This window comes from Corvus hawaiiensis, chromosome 8, assembly GCF_020740725.1.
Source record: "Corvus hawaiiensis isolate bCorHaw1 chromosome 8, bCorHaw1.pri.cur, whole genome shotgun sequence".
Classification (NCBI taxonomy): domain Eukaryota; kingdom Metazoa; phylum Chordata; class Aves; order Passeriformes; family Corvidae; genus Corvus; species Corvus hawaiiensis.
Genome location: NC_063220.1, coordinates 15384319 through 15397598, shown reverse-complemented (window position 1 = coordinate 15397598; position 13280 = coordinate 15384319). Strand labels below are relative to the sequence as shown.

Below are 13280 nucleotides of genomic sequence, written 5' to 3'. Positions count from 1 at the left end.
TTTTGAAGGCCAACTACTATATCTTGCTTGTGTTCTTTTAGCAGTTGAGATATTTGCCAGCTTCATTCTTCCAGACAAAATATGCATGCTTGCTTTCCAACAGCTTTGACCATTACCATTCCTGACAGAAGCATAGTTTTTATAATTTATGCTTCAACTATCTGCTCACATTTCATGCATCTTCATTTCAAGGCAATTTAATTAAAAAAAAAGAAAATATAATAATGCATCTTGTTACAAAATTATAATTTGGCATTTGCAAACAAGAATGCTCATTCTCTTCTGCTTATATAATGTTCTATAAACAGATTTTGTGCAAATAAACATTTTTTGCAAGGATCATTCACTGATGGTTTTATGCATGCACTACATTTTCCTGAAATGAATTTGCAGTGGTCATACTTTTAAGCTAAACATCGAAGACTTTAGGCACCAAACAGTAAAGTACTTTACATTCCCAAAATAAACTGAACCTCAGCAGAACATTATTATATCAAACTTCCAAAGCATTATATATAAATATTATGTATTCAGTATCTTTTAGTCATGCTTTCCATTATAGAGTTTACCACAAATGCTACAAATAACAGTAATTTAATTATATGTTTGTCCAGGTAAGTATGTTGTATTACAGAATAAACTAAAAACTTAGAACCTAATTTAAATTCGGCAGTTTTGTCTGCAAAGCCCTTCAGCTTCCCCGGTCACCTTTCAAGAGGTTGTGTGTTGATTTTTGTTTAGTGAATCACACAGGGCAATGTAGGGCTGTAGTTTCATTAGGAGCAGTTCTTCATTAGAGAGAAGGACCCTGAAAGGGTTCTGTAAAATACATCACAGAACGGAAAAAATATAATCCTTGCTCCACACAGTGAAGTACTAAACAGAAGATGGGAGGAGGTTAAAACAACAAGACAATTAACCTCACTAATTAGTGACAAATTAGTCAGCATGATGAGCAATATGATCAGTCCCATGCAACCTATCAAGATGGTTCTTGTAGGTACTCTGGCAAAAGGTGATTTTTAACAAAAGATTTCTAGAAAGCAAATAAAGAAATCTTTGTAGATGTAGAACAAAGCCTTGTAGTAGAGTGGAAAGAAAAAGATCCTTGTTTGAAAAAGTAACAACAAATGCTGTCATCCTTGGTTAAGCAGAGGCACAAATCAACTTTTCAGTAGTGACTAAAAGGAGATTGATACAGGTACTGATCATGTATGGAAGGCCTGGAAAGCAAAAAAACATCCCTACACCACGATGTGCTTATGCCTTAGATCTGAGACAAATCCCAACTCAAGCCACTACAACCAAAAGCACTTTTAGAATATAGCAACATCCATTCTTCAGAAGGTTTTTAAAGCTGTTTTCAGAATATGCATTTAACTATGATAAGAACTATGAAGGAATATAATCAAAAGACAGAAACTTACTGAGCTCACACTTATATCTGCAAAAATGTACATGCACCAACCATATACTCTTCAAGAAAGTCGGATTCATTGTGGACACCGAGCATCCTTACACGTCAACTGTCTGCAATTGCACCTATGATTGTCATAATGCTGTTGCTTAGAAAAGGTCCATTGGTCCAAGAAACTAACTCTAAAGAAAATATGAATCTTAAAGGTAAGAAGAAACCATTTATACGGGAGTGTGCATGTGTATGTCCCATTTGAAAGCCAGCACTGTAGGCTGGTAGATCCCCTTCCAGTTAACAGTTTTCCTCAGTGTGTATTCATAATACACAAACAGTAACTCCATTTCTGCTCTTCCTCTTTTTAGTCATTACACAGAATGTGCAATTATGAATGAGTCTTCCAGTTTTAATTCAGATGCTATGGTAGAAGGTCTAACAAACACCATTTCTACATATTTTAAATGTGTGAGAAATTCAATAGAAAAGGCCTGACTTTTTCATATCCTAAGTATTTTGAGAAATACTATTCTACAAATTTGAGCTTAGTTTCATTGTAAGTAGCATCTTGTAATAGTGATCTCTCAGACTGCTGCTACAGCTTCCTGCAAACTATGCCTCCAGCCTAATCATACTTTTCCATGCTGCCACACAGGTCCAATGAATTGCATTCCAAACTATTGTCTTTCAAAGCTACAATTCAAATATTATAAATCATGCAGCTGATGGAAGATAAATCTAGAGCTTACAGCCCAATTGGCTTTCCCTTCTGGCTGTATCTACTCTGCAGCAATCATTCATGGAAGGACAGGTTACAAGTGTTTTAGAGGAGTAGTCTAGAATAACTTTTAATATTTGAAAGGGGATGTTCAGAGTGCTCAAAAGTTGGCAGCTACATGCAATTGAGAATGTTCTAAGACCATTAGATTTTAAATATCCCTTTAAAAATGCCAAACTCTCTCTCTTCCCCAAGGCAGTGATTAGTAAATTAATAACAAGTGCACTGGGATAATGAAGGATGGGGGGTGGCCTGAGTTGTTGGTTTTGCATTTTTTTCAAGAAACTTGGTTTTATCCTCTCTGGTCATGGTTCAAAATTAGCTTCACGAAGCTTGTATGAGTCTTTTTACACGAAGCAGTTGTTAAATATTTATGATATCAAATTACACATACAACACAAAAAATATTGGAAGCATCAAGTCTCGAATGCATTAAAATTTCAGGCTATTTGTTTTACACTAGCTACCAACTTTATGTGGCTTTCAGAGGAGTGCCTGAACGGAGTACATTTCAGAAAACATGCCTCGAGGTTAAAAAGGATTAGGTCACCACTTTGTATTCAACATCAAAGCCAGAAGGTTGACCAGTGTGTTCTTTTAAATTTTTTTTCTAACATTTTGAAGTTGCCATCTCTATTTGTATATCTGAATAAAACACAGTTTAATAAAGGTTTGATTCTGCAATCCAAATGAAAACCAGCTTTAACTGTGTTCTAAAGAAAGATTGATACATTACAAATCACCTGTAGCAGGTTCTTTCCAAATCCACAAATAAATAATAACAAATATAAACCAGAAAAATCAAGAGACTGCTCTTTCACACACAAGAGAACAATCTTACTCTCAGGGAGGACCCTTACCAGAACCCTCAGAGCCCACACCAGAGTTCATTATGGTTTTCTGTCGATACAGCCCTTAACGAGAGCTTCACACACCATCTAAATGGCATTAGATGGCCTACCTAGAACTCAGGACTAGAGCTTAAACAGCATCTACATTCCAGCTGCCAATCCAGCAATTTAGTGTTCAACTCCCCAGGAAAACAAACAAGCAGAAAACAAACAACCTTCTCTCTCTCTCCCTCTGAACACCACACAGCAAAACCAAAACTGACAATTTCTCTAGCACACCTCTTATATGAAAAACTGTTAAAATAATGTTCACAGAAAATGTTCACAGCTCTGAACACTTTCTGGTTTTGTGCAATTTTTCCAGGTGATATAGCTGTCTGATTGAAGGCAGAAAGCCCAGCAGAGTTGAAGCAAGCATTGCATATCAAAAATAACAAAACAAAGCACTTGCTTCAGGTCACAACTGGGATGGCTTCACAAACATAGAACCTGAAGAAAAACTGAAAGGATCAATTGTACTTTTGTAAAAATCTAGGGAAACCTTCATCCTAAGCTGAAAAACAGATTTTGTTTTTTAGTTCAAGGTACTATATACATATCAGAATGCAATGACAGAAAGGAACAAACTGAACCTGAGGTTAAAAAAGGGAAATTAGGAAATTAAAGAAACTCTGAAATCTTCTGACACTGAAAGAACACACAATGAGTTTCAGGGGTGTGCAATGTTATGAATAAACAACAGCATGTAACAATTAGTATTGTGGCTGCTTGTGACACTAGTTCTCTGAATTACTTTGAACCACTTAAAAAAATTTTAGCTGATCAATTCAGACTTCTAACATATAAACCAGAGCATCTTTACATAGGAGATGCAGTTTTATAATATAATTAATGTCCTAAAGGAAAGACAGCAACTTGAAAGCAAATGGTTAATGAATTTGTTAGCAAATAGGACTAAATATGGTGAAAGATGTTTCCCAGCCTTGGCATCCAGCACGGAGCCTCACTGGTGCCTGGATAAGCAGAGGAAAGCCTTGTACACAGACCTTGCTATCTCCCCAGTAAAGTCGTATTTGCAAGTGAAGGACATTGATAGAGATTCTCAAAATAGTGAGCTGGGGAAAAGGGGGGTGGGTTAGACTGAAAACACAGCACAGGCTTTGAGAACAAAAGGTCCTCTCACAGATTTATACTTTCCAAACACCACTGACGTATGTGAAAGAAAACACAGACAATAAATTCTCATTCTCAGCGCAGATTTCAAGACATCACTTTAATTATTCCTATCAGTTCTGTTGTCTATTGCACTCCTCCAACACATGAGCGATACTTCCCATGTTTTCAGCAGCACTTTTTGTGTACCCAATGTGCAGGTGCAGCAAATACCTTGGCAAGGGGCAAAGTGATTATCACTTAAGAAAACAGTAACACTGTATAGTTCATATTCCTTCAAGGTCTTGAGCAAAGCATAAATTCTCATGGAAACGAAGTTATTGCACTTCAAACATCAGACAGCGAAGCAGGTAAGACTTACTGCTGCTTGTAGTGATGATTTTGCCACATTTTGTAATTTATAGACTTTTTCCTTTCCTTCTCTCCTGCATTTGTTCAGTAATTCAAGTAAGTATTTTCTCAGGTCTTAAATGTAAAAGCCTCAAATATTGTGCAGTAGTGCAATATATGGTAAAAGGGGATATTGCTACTAACTTGTAATTAATTTTCAGGTCAAGTCTACAGAGCTGCACTTCATTTTTCCTAAGAACTCTACACTTTCTTGTATGTATTTCAGAAACATTCACTGATGAATTTTTAACATACTAATTACTGTTGAGTCTCTGCTGAATCCTTTGCATTAATGTTGGTTATCTCACACTTCAACCTCTGTTTTAGTCTGCAGTAATCTTTAACAGCCTTATAGTTAAAAAGAAATGGTACTGTGTAAGGAATAAAAACCATTTTTATTCTCCCTAATATACACATTTATATTCCAGGCTTACTCTTGCCGCAAGTGGAGTGGATCGCGATCTGGCTCGTTGTTCCTTTTTCCTATGCATATACTTCTTTGAGAATTGCTTCTAAAGAGGTATAGGGCATGGGAAAATGGGGCAACTGAGATACTTCATTACTCATCTCAAGAAGCATTGCAAAAGCAACAGTAGAAATGTTTAGAGAAAACAGATGTGTGAAGAAATGAAAGGTAAATTTATGAAACTCCCAATTAACCCTCAAAACCTGCACTAAAAGATACCGGCACTATTTACTCTGATCTAACAGCTAAATGTTGGTTTCCTCTTAAAACCCCATTTATTAAAAGAGCAATATTTTAAGCATTTCTCCAACTACATTATTAAACATATCTCCCTTGGTCTAATGTAAAACACATGCATCGCTAATAAGCTGCTTCTATAGTCCTTATTCCCATAAGCCTCCAACTGAAAATAACAGGAATGCAGTCACACACACTGCCAAAAATGCCACTCTTTCTCCCTGTCTCACAGGTGCTGGGAATCAGCTGTCACTGAATCCAGGTAATGCTGGCTCACGTGTGTAAAGCCCAGTCATGCAAATGCCACCTAAGTGGGTTGTCTGTAATACATCACTTATTCTTAGGATTTTATCCTTTAAGATCCTAGGTACCTTTTACATGATGCCTGCATGTGTAGAATTGCAAAGTCTTCTCTTATAAAACCCAGTTAATAGTAAATCAAATTAAAAACATACTAATATCTTTTTCTTTCTTTCACCCACAGGTATCTTGGAAGTGGAAGTACAAGCTCTCTTTGCTCATTTCATTTAGCAGAAAAACAGTCATTAAACACAATTTTTATGTTTCTGTTCAATTACTTTCATTTACTCTAAATAACAATGTGTCACATCAATTCTGGGGGGAAAATACTGCTGTTATGAAATAATGTAACTGTACATAATGTGTGTCAAATAAATATCTAGTGATTCAGTCACAGATCAAAAGTTTGTGTTACACTGCATCTCAGTTTCTAACAATTGTTGTAAAGCTGTGGGCTCAGAAAGAGCAAAACAAGGTGCATTAGAAGTCATTTTACTCGGTGGTTATTGTTATGCTACACCATTCAATATTAAATGAATATTTTAGAAGTTACTTTTAATTTATCTCTAATAGTGTCGGAGGACTATTCTTTTTACATATCACTTTTTTTCTTAAGTTAAAAGTCAATTTAAAAATTACATCCACAACTATATCTTTATTCACTAATTTCATATCAAAGCTTGTGGTAAAGAGAGTTTGTCAGGGATTATTTTTAATATTAAAAAAATATTAAATATATATAGTTATTCAAGTCAAAAGGAACCCCCACAATTACTGCATGAAAGGTGGAAAAAATACACACAAAACAAACAAAAGTATAAATAAACAAGAGACAACTCCCCATATAACTTAGTCTCTCATATTTCACATAAATTTCACATTAATATAAAATTTTAAAAGCAATTGCACCAGCAAAGTGTATATTTTACCTTTAATATGTTTCTTGTAAAACTCAGCCTATAACAAATCCCAGATCCCTATGCAGCAGGACTACAACTGATCCTTTTTCTTTTCTTACAGCACAGAATGCACAGTTTAAGTTCAAAGCTAATAGGAATAATAATGTCATCTTGGCCATTACCAAAAACAGAGGCAAATAAAGCGTTTGAGTTAGGAGTGAAATCTATAAAAATAGGAGGCCAAATACAGTAGCAGCAAAGCAAGCAGCAAGACTGAACTGAACAACATGAACTGATAAACAAACACCTCTTTTACATGATTTTGACATTTTATATGATTTGGGGTTGTTGGATGTTTTGGAGTTTTTGTAATGCTTTTAAAATCATTTAAGGAGAGCAAATCTAGTTCTCCCTCCTAATACCACTGGTTACTGATCCCACCTTCCACAGCTAAAGTGAAAACTTTGTTAGCCATAACATAACCTGTAATGGTTCTCAAACTCCAAACACCAGTCTCTGTAAGCATCTATAAAGTGATGACACAACAGGACATACAAATGTTGAAACTCTGAGCAGGTACTGAGACCAGAGCAAGCAGATCTGGAGGAGGGGTGGGACAGTGATGAGACAGTGAAGCCCAGAGTATTTACAGGGGTTTTTTTAACTCTATCCAGTTTATGCTTTATCTTTCAAACACAAATCACAACCCTATGCATAAACTCCTTCCTGAAGGAGACTGAAAGGAGAGTAAAAGACATGGTTAAAATGTGGGTGGAGAGACCTTCCCCCTACCCCTTTTTTTTTTTTGGCACAGTGCAAGATACACTCTAATCATCATTAAAAAATAATTATTTTAAGTGGGAGCAATAAGCCTAGAGGGTAAGTACAGGATGATCCCATTCTGTAAGGCTTAAATAGAAAGACAGAATTTAAGCTATAAATATCTTTTTCACCTCCTAAAAACATCAGGCTAAGATGAACTTATGGAACAATGTAATGAAAATAACATACCAAGGTACGTGTCATATTGTTGAATAGTAAATACTCAGTGGTGTAAAATGAAGGGCTGGAAAAATGCAAAGAACTTTGCAATACAAAGGAAATCAGTATTAAGGGTTGTACTGTCCAGCAAGTGCATTACAGTTTGTATCCCTGCCTGAGTTAAATGGGCAGTGAAAGTTTTAACAAAGTTCCTGCTGCTTGTTTCTGTTTGTCATTGATCACGTAACTGCTGGGAAAAGGGAAAAATTGAACACAAGATGTCTTTTTTCAGAAATCATGCCCTCATATTTGGAAACACTGTGCATGGCATGTCTAATATCCTGCAGTTCTCGTGACTCCCTATTCCTACTTTTACTTCTCTGTATGCAAGCTTTAAACTACATCAGAGAACCAACCTACCTTGGTGGGGGGGAGGGGGGAATGTATCAGAAAAAAAAAAATTCTGCTCCCTCTCTCAGTGGAATTATTTCACTGATCTGATTCCTTTTGTACCTGCACAAACAGCTGCATCAGTATAATACTGGAAGAAATGAAAGAAGAGCAGCAGAAGTTGCTTATGCTGGAAGGACAGTTAGGAACCTCTTTGGAACTGCAGCATGAGAAAAAAGCTTTTACCCTTCCCCTGTACCCAGTTTGCCTAACACAAAATACGCATGACCGATTTGCCCTAGAGAAAAGTCTTTATCTCTGCCTATTTCAAAGACTCACAGAAGCTTGTAAATGTAATTCTTCTCTAAACACCACCTGTCAGCACTGCCATAAGTGACAGTGGAAAAGAAATAAGGAATCATGGTCTGTGCATCCAAATGCAGGGGTTTTGCTACAAACACAACACAGTTAGCAGCAACATACTATGCTATGGACACTTACATTCATTGGTTACTGAAACTGAAGGTAAATCTTCAAGTACTATTCCAGCATACACATAAAATTTTCTTTTTAAATTATTTTTGAAGATGCCTAGAGGTCAGCTTTGTCACTCCATGTGAACAAGAGAGGTGTAGTTCCATATGAAAAACTGAGCAGATTAAACAACTCACTGATGCTGGAAAGGAGTCCTTCACCACTTTCTCCTCCTCCTGCTTACCTTGGACCAATGCAGGCTAATTTCCCAAGCCCCAGATAATTCTTACCAAAGACGGAAAGGGGAAAATTCTTGGTCTTGGGTTAAAAAAAAAAAGACATACCAGAACAAGCGGGAAAACAATTCCACCAAAATGACTTCATGTATTTATCTTTGCTAATTTCATGAGGTTTTTTTTCACTGAAGAACTGCAATTTAGTGATAATTTACACACCATGCATAAGTAATAGACGGAGGAAGGAGAATTTACACGCCGTGCATGTGCATAGAGGGAGGAAAGAGAATATTGAAAGCCAGACTCAATACCTGACCTCAAATAGCTCAGTGTGGGACTAACCCGAGGGTTTCTTGCTCTAGTAAACAAATGCTACATCAATTTAATTAATGAGCTCTAATTCTTCCACCTCTCAGTACTTGACCAGACAGTTAGATCTCACACAGCCCCCAGAGAGGACCCGCTGGGATTCAGCATCTCCCCAAACCCTTCCCTCCGCTGCGGCCGCTGCCGCGCCCTCGGCGCTCCCCCTGCTGCCAGCGCCCGGGGCAGCCGGCACGGAATGGCAAATACAGGGAGACAGGGTTTACAAAAGCAGAGGTGAAGGAAAGGAAGGACTGGATATTTATGGAGCGTGTTGGAAGACAAGATCTATTGCGAGGATAGAAGAATTTGGGGCCTTTACGGGTTTTTTTCTGAGCTCTTTTCTTTCTGCAAGCCATTCATTTCAATAGTACAACCCCCTTCAGAACTTGGGGTTACAATGCTTATTCCTGTCAGTAAAACACATCTTTTACCACTATTGATAGTCGGCTTTGATATGCATCCACATTGTGGATTTATTTATTTATTTTTAAAACCAATCTTTGTAACTATTACGCAAACTACCGGGGCCTTAAAAGTAAAATCATTCTGGCATTATTCGATCTTAAATCCAGTTCATTGAATATGCATTACGATGCGGTCTGAATTCAGTCTTTTCAGTCTGATAAATTATTACTTTTTGTCCCCATATTCTTTCTCCGTTCTGCAGGACCAAAGCCTCACAGATACAGGTATGGGAAGCTGTAGATCAAGTGAAGAAGGAAAAGATAAAATAAAGAAGTATTACAATGAAGAAAGGCTAGTGACACAGCAAACAACTTATTTCTACTGTCGGGGGCAGGTTTCCCATGAGATGGGTCAAGTTTTTAAAGCTAAATCTCCCTGGGTTTTTTCCCTGTTGTTTTGGTTTTTTGATTTTTTTTTTTTAATGCTTTATAAAATGTCAAGTGGGTTGAATTAAGATTAAGCAGTATTTGAATTTTAATTCTAAAAAATAAGTATTGTTTTGCATTACAGTGAGGGGAGGGGGATGTCCATTATCGTATAATATAATTCAAGGAAGAAAAGCACTTCCCAAGCCAGGGAATGAGGCACTTTCCGGCGGCCGGCGCTGCCCCAGCGCGGTGACCGAGCCTGTCCCCAGCACTGCCCGGTGCCTCCGGGCGGCGACACCGGGAGGGAGGTGGCCAGCGAGTGACACCCTGCTGGAGCAGCGCTGGAGCAAGGAGCAGAGGGCAAACAGCTCGAAAAGATGGCAAAAAGGAAGCCCTGAAAATAGAAATCGTATTCAAAAATCAATATTTATTTACTAGTGAGTTACATCTGCATCTGCACATCAATCCAGTTCCCACCGTGCTCTACCGTAGTCTCCCCATCTGGAGAAAGTGAGGAATTATACTGACCTGCTGGCTGTAGAGACACCTGCATTTACTTATATAAAGCAACAAATCGACTCACTACTGAACGAATCAGCCTGTTTCTTCCTCTTTCCTTCCATGCTTCCAGCATTGCTCTGTGCAAGTTAAAGAGCTCATCCAACCTTTCAACTTCTCTGTGCAAGTTAAAGAGCTCATCCAACCTTTCAACTTCTCTGTGCAAGTTAAAGAGCTCATCCAACCTTTCTCCAAGCTGTTAAAGAAAAGCCATTTTCTTTTCTTTTTTTCTTTCCCCCCTGTTTCCTGCTAGCTTAGAAACCTAAATGGACTCCTTGGTAGATCAGAGGGTCACCTAAACTCAGAGCATATGGGAAAAAGCATAGCCAGAAAGAGGGAAGGAGGAGGAGTGAATCAATCCCTTCCAACAGCAGAGCTGGTAGTGCTACTCAACCTGCTTCGTTTAGATAGTCATGTCCTTTGTATGAGATAGAAACCTTACAAACTGCATTAATTTCTATCTGATGAGTGCCCTCAATATTTGTTAAAATAACTGAATAACCTGTCTCCAGTGTTTTTCATTGCTAGGATACTGCCAAATCCTACTACAGTTTCTGTGCATTAATATTTTCTGTGCACAAATCAACACCAGAAGAATAATCGTTGCTTTGCAGGAAATTATCTTCGCAACCGATGTAATGACTAAAAGCATTAACAACTATGAGACACTTCATAAAGTTATTTCAACAAGACACTTAAATAGACCACAGAAAGCACCATACTTGTTACCAGACGTTCTCACTGAGGGCTCTTTAAAGAAAAGCTGTCATTAAACCCCAACAGTAAAACGTGAGTCGGCTGCACCTTCACTACACTTACAGCTTACCATTTACATTCAAAGTTTTGGTCGTCATGGGTTTTGTAGTCCTCGTGTTCATAAAAAGTGCTAATAATCAATGGAAAATGGGATAAACGTTTCATCACAGGTTCTGACAAATGTTAATTGCTAACTAGAAACACACAGCAATTACCTTTTGACTTGCAATTGCTCTCATGTGATGGTCGCTGATGAGATCCAATCACTCCATCAAAGTCCTTTTAATGGGAGCTTTGCCTCAAGCCATGCCCTGTATCTTAGGTAAATTATCACAATAACACTCAACGGCATGAACATTAGCGTTTTTTAAAAAATAATTTATTTCAAGCATATTTTTGCTTGTGTTTGTCACCTTCCTAGCCACTGACACTCCTAGTTTTGTTGAGCTTCCTGTTTAGTTCTAACATTGCAAGTCAAATGACAACTGGCAAAAATAAAATTTGTTATTAATTAGGACACCGCCTCCCCAAAATCAATCAATCGCACACCACAAAACCCCAAGTCTCTAAATTTTAAATATCAACTGAAGGAAACATAACAGAAAGATCCTACAAGGGAAAAAAAATCACATTAACAATACCAACACCCAGTAAAAACAAAATAAAATGTGTACTGATTTTCTAACATAATAGAACAGTACACATCTTTTTTAGTGCAGTCACATGCCAGCACAGGAAAGTTTAGTCATTTTATCATCTACTTCTGTTTACAGTAAGAGAGCCAGTGTCTAAAACAGCCACCAGAGTCACTTGCATTGTATGTCTGTACATGGTTTTCTGCATGAAAAAAGTAGGAAGGAAGCCTCACAAGCTAAACCATAGCATGAGTCTGAAAGACTGCTTTCCTAAGAGAAATATAAAATATTGTATTAGCTTCCTGTGTCTTTTGAAATTAAGGCTTTTCTCCTGACACAGTGCAACCTATTATTCCAATATAGTTAGATAATAACATGATCAATGATCGCAGGATAAAAAACCCAAAATACCCACAAACCCACAAGTTTCATTAACACTAAAATACAAATTTTAAAACTGCCATGATAGTGGCAAAAAGTTCGTTGTTTCAAGACAATTGTGCATCTATTAAAATAAGCACAATAATAATCAACAACTAGAAACATTACTTATAGCAAAGGAATCATGCCTTGCTAATCCTTCTGGTTAGATGTTGCCTGTAACGCTAAAATTACAAGCATTCACTTCAGAAATTGTCTAGTACTTACTCATTTTTCCAGACCAAACTTTACTTTCTCCAGGATTAATTTGCAGGGTTTTAGGACTAGGAAACAGGCTAACTAAAAAATAATGGTCCATTATTTGTAATGGTCCCTTTCAGGCAAATCCTCCTGAACACTGAATTATTTCCCTGTAGTTTTTCCCATAACGTTATGGAAACTAAGGGTGGTGGTATTGGGTTGCCTTTGGATTGGTTTTTACTAAAAAGAAAAGCTGTAACTTCCAACTTACATCTTAATTGCTTTTAAGAACTGCAAATTGCTGTGGGTGGAATCAGAAGCACATGAAGACAATGCAACTACTGTCCCTGCTAGCTTAGTCAGAAGAGCTTTTCTGTAAAACCTAAAAGGTGTCAGGTCTGCAGTCATTTCTTTACCTCAAGCATATGTGGTCGCCTATTAGAAGTGTCATGTTTATTAAAAAAAGAAGAAAAAAAAAAAAGAAAAAAGAAAAACAGACTGTTCAGGTAGATATTCAAGGGAGCTTTCTGGCTTTTTTCTTTTTACAAGAAGAACAAAAGACTTCCTAAAAGCAGCTAAACGTATGTATGAAGAATATTCAAAATCAGTGTAAAAACTTCTTATATGTGTCATGCTTCAGCATAGTTAACAAAATTCCATTGCATTTAGTGGGAGAAAATAGTATTCCTACCTGACAGATATAGAAAACCTAAGAAGAGAGAGAGCTGCGAGTGTAGCGTTATCTTACTCCTGCCATCTCGCTATAAATACATCACCCTTCATAAAAGGTGACATGAATTTCTTTGAAGTTTAAGAATTAGCACGTTGTCTCAAACATGTTCCGCTCCGCGTGGAAGCTGCTTCATTATCTCTGACTGTATAAACTCAAGCAGCGGTGACTGTTTACTGAGACAACCTGTAAATG

At 37.3% G+C, this 13280-nt stretch overlaps 1 long non-coding RNA gene across 2 annotated transcripts; it reads left to right on the top strand.

Annotated features, from left to right (window-relative positions):
- The first annotated feature begins 4548 nt into the window (after nt 1-4548).
- LOC125329514 lies at nt 4549-6010 on the top strand. 2 transcript variants are annotated; one of them, XR_007205185.1, is made up of 3 exons: nt 4549-4563; nt 4765-4816; nt 5032-6010. It is a non-coding gene; the product is annotated as an uncharacterized LOC125329514 (long non-coding RNA). The 2 variants fall into 2 exon arrangements; XR_007205184.1 differs by having other exon boundaries at nt 4553-4563; nt 4765-6010.
- The last annotated feature ends 7270 nt before the right edge of the window (nt 6011-13280 follow it).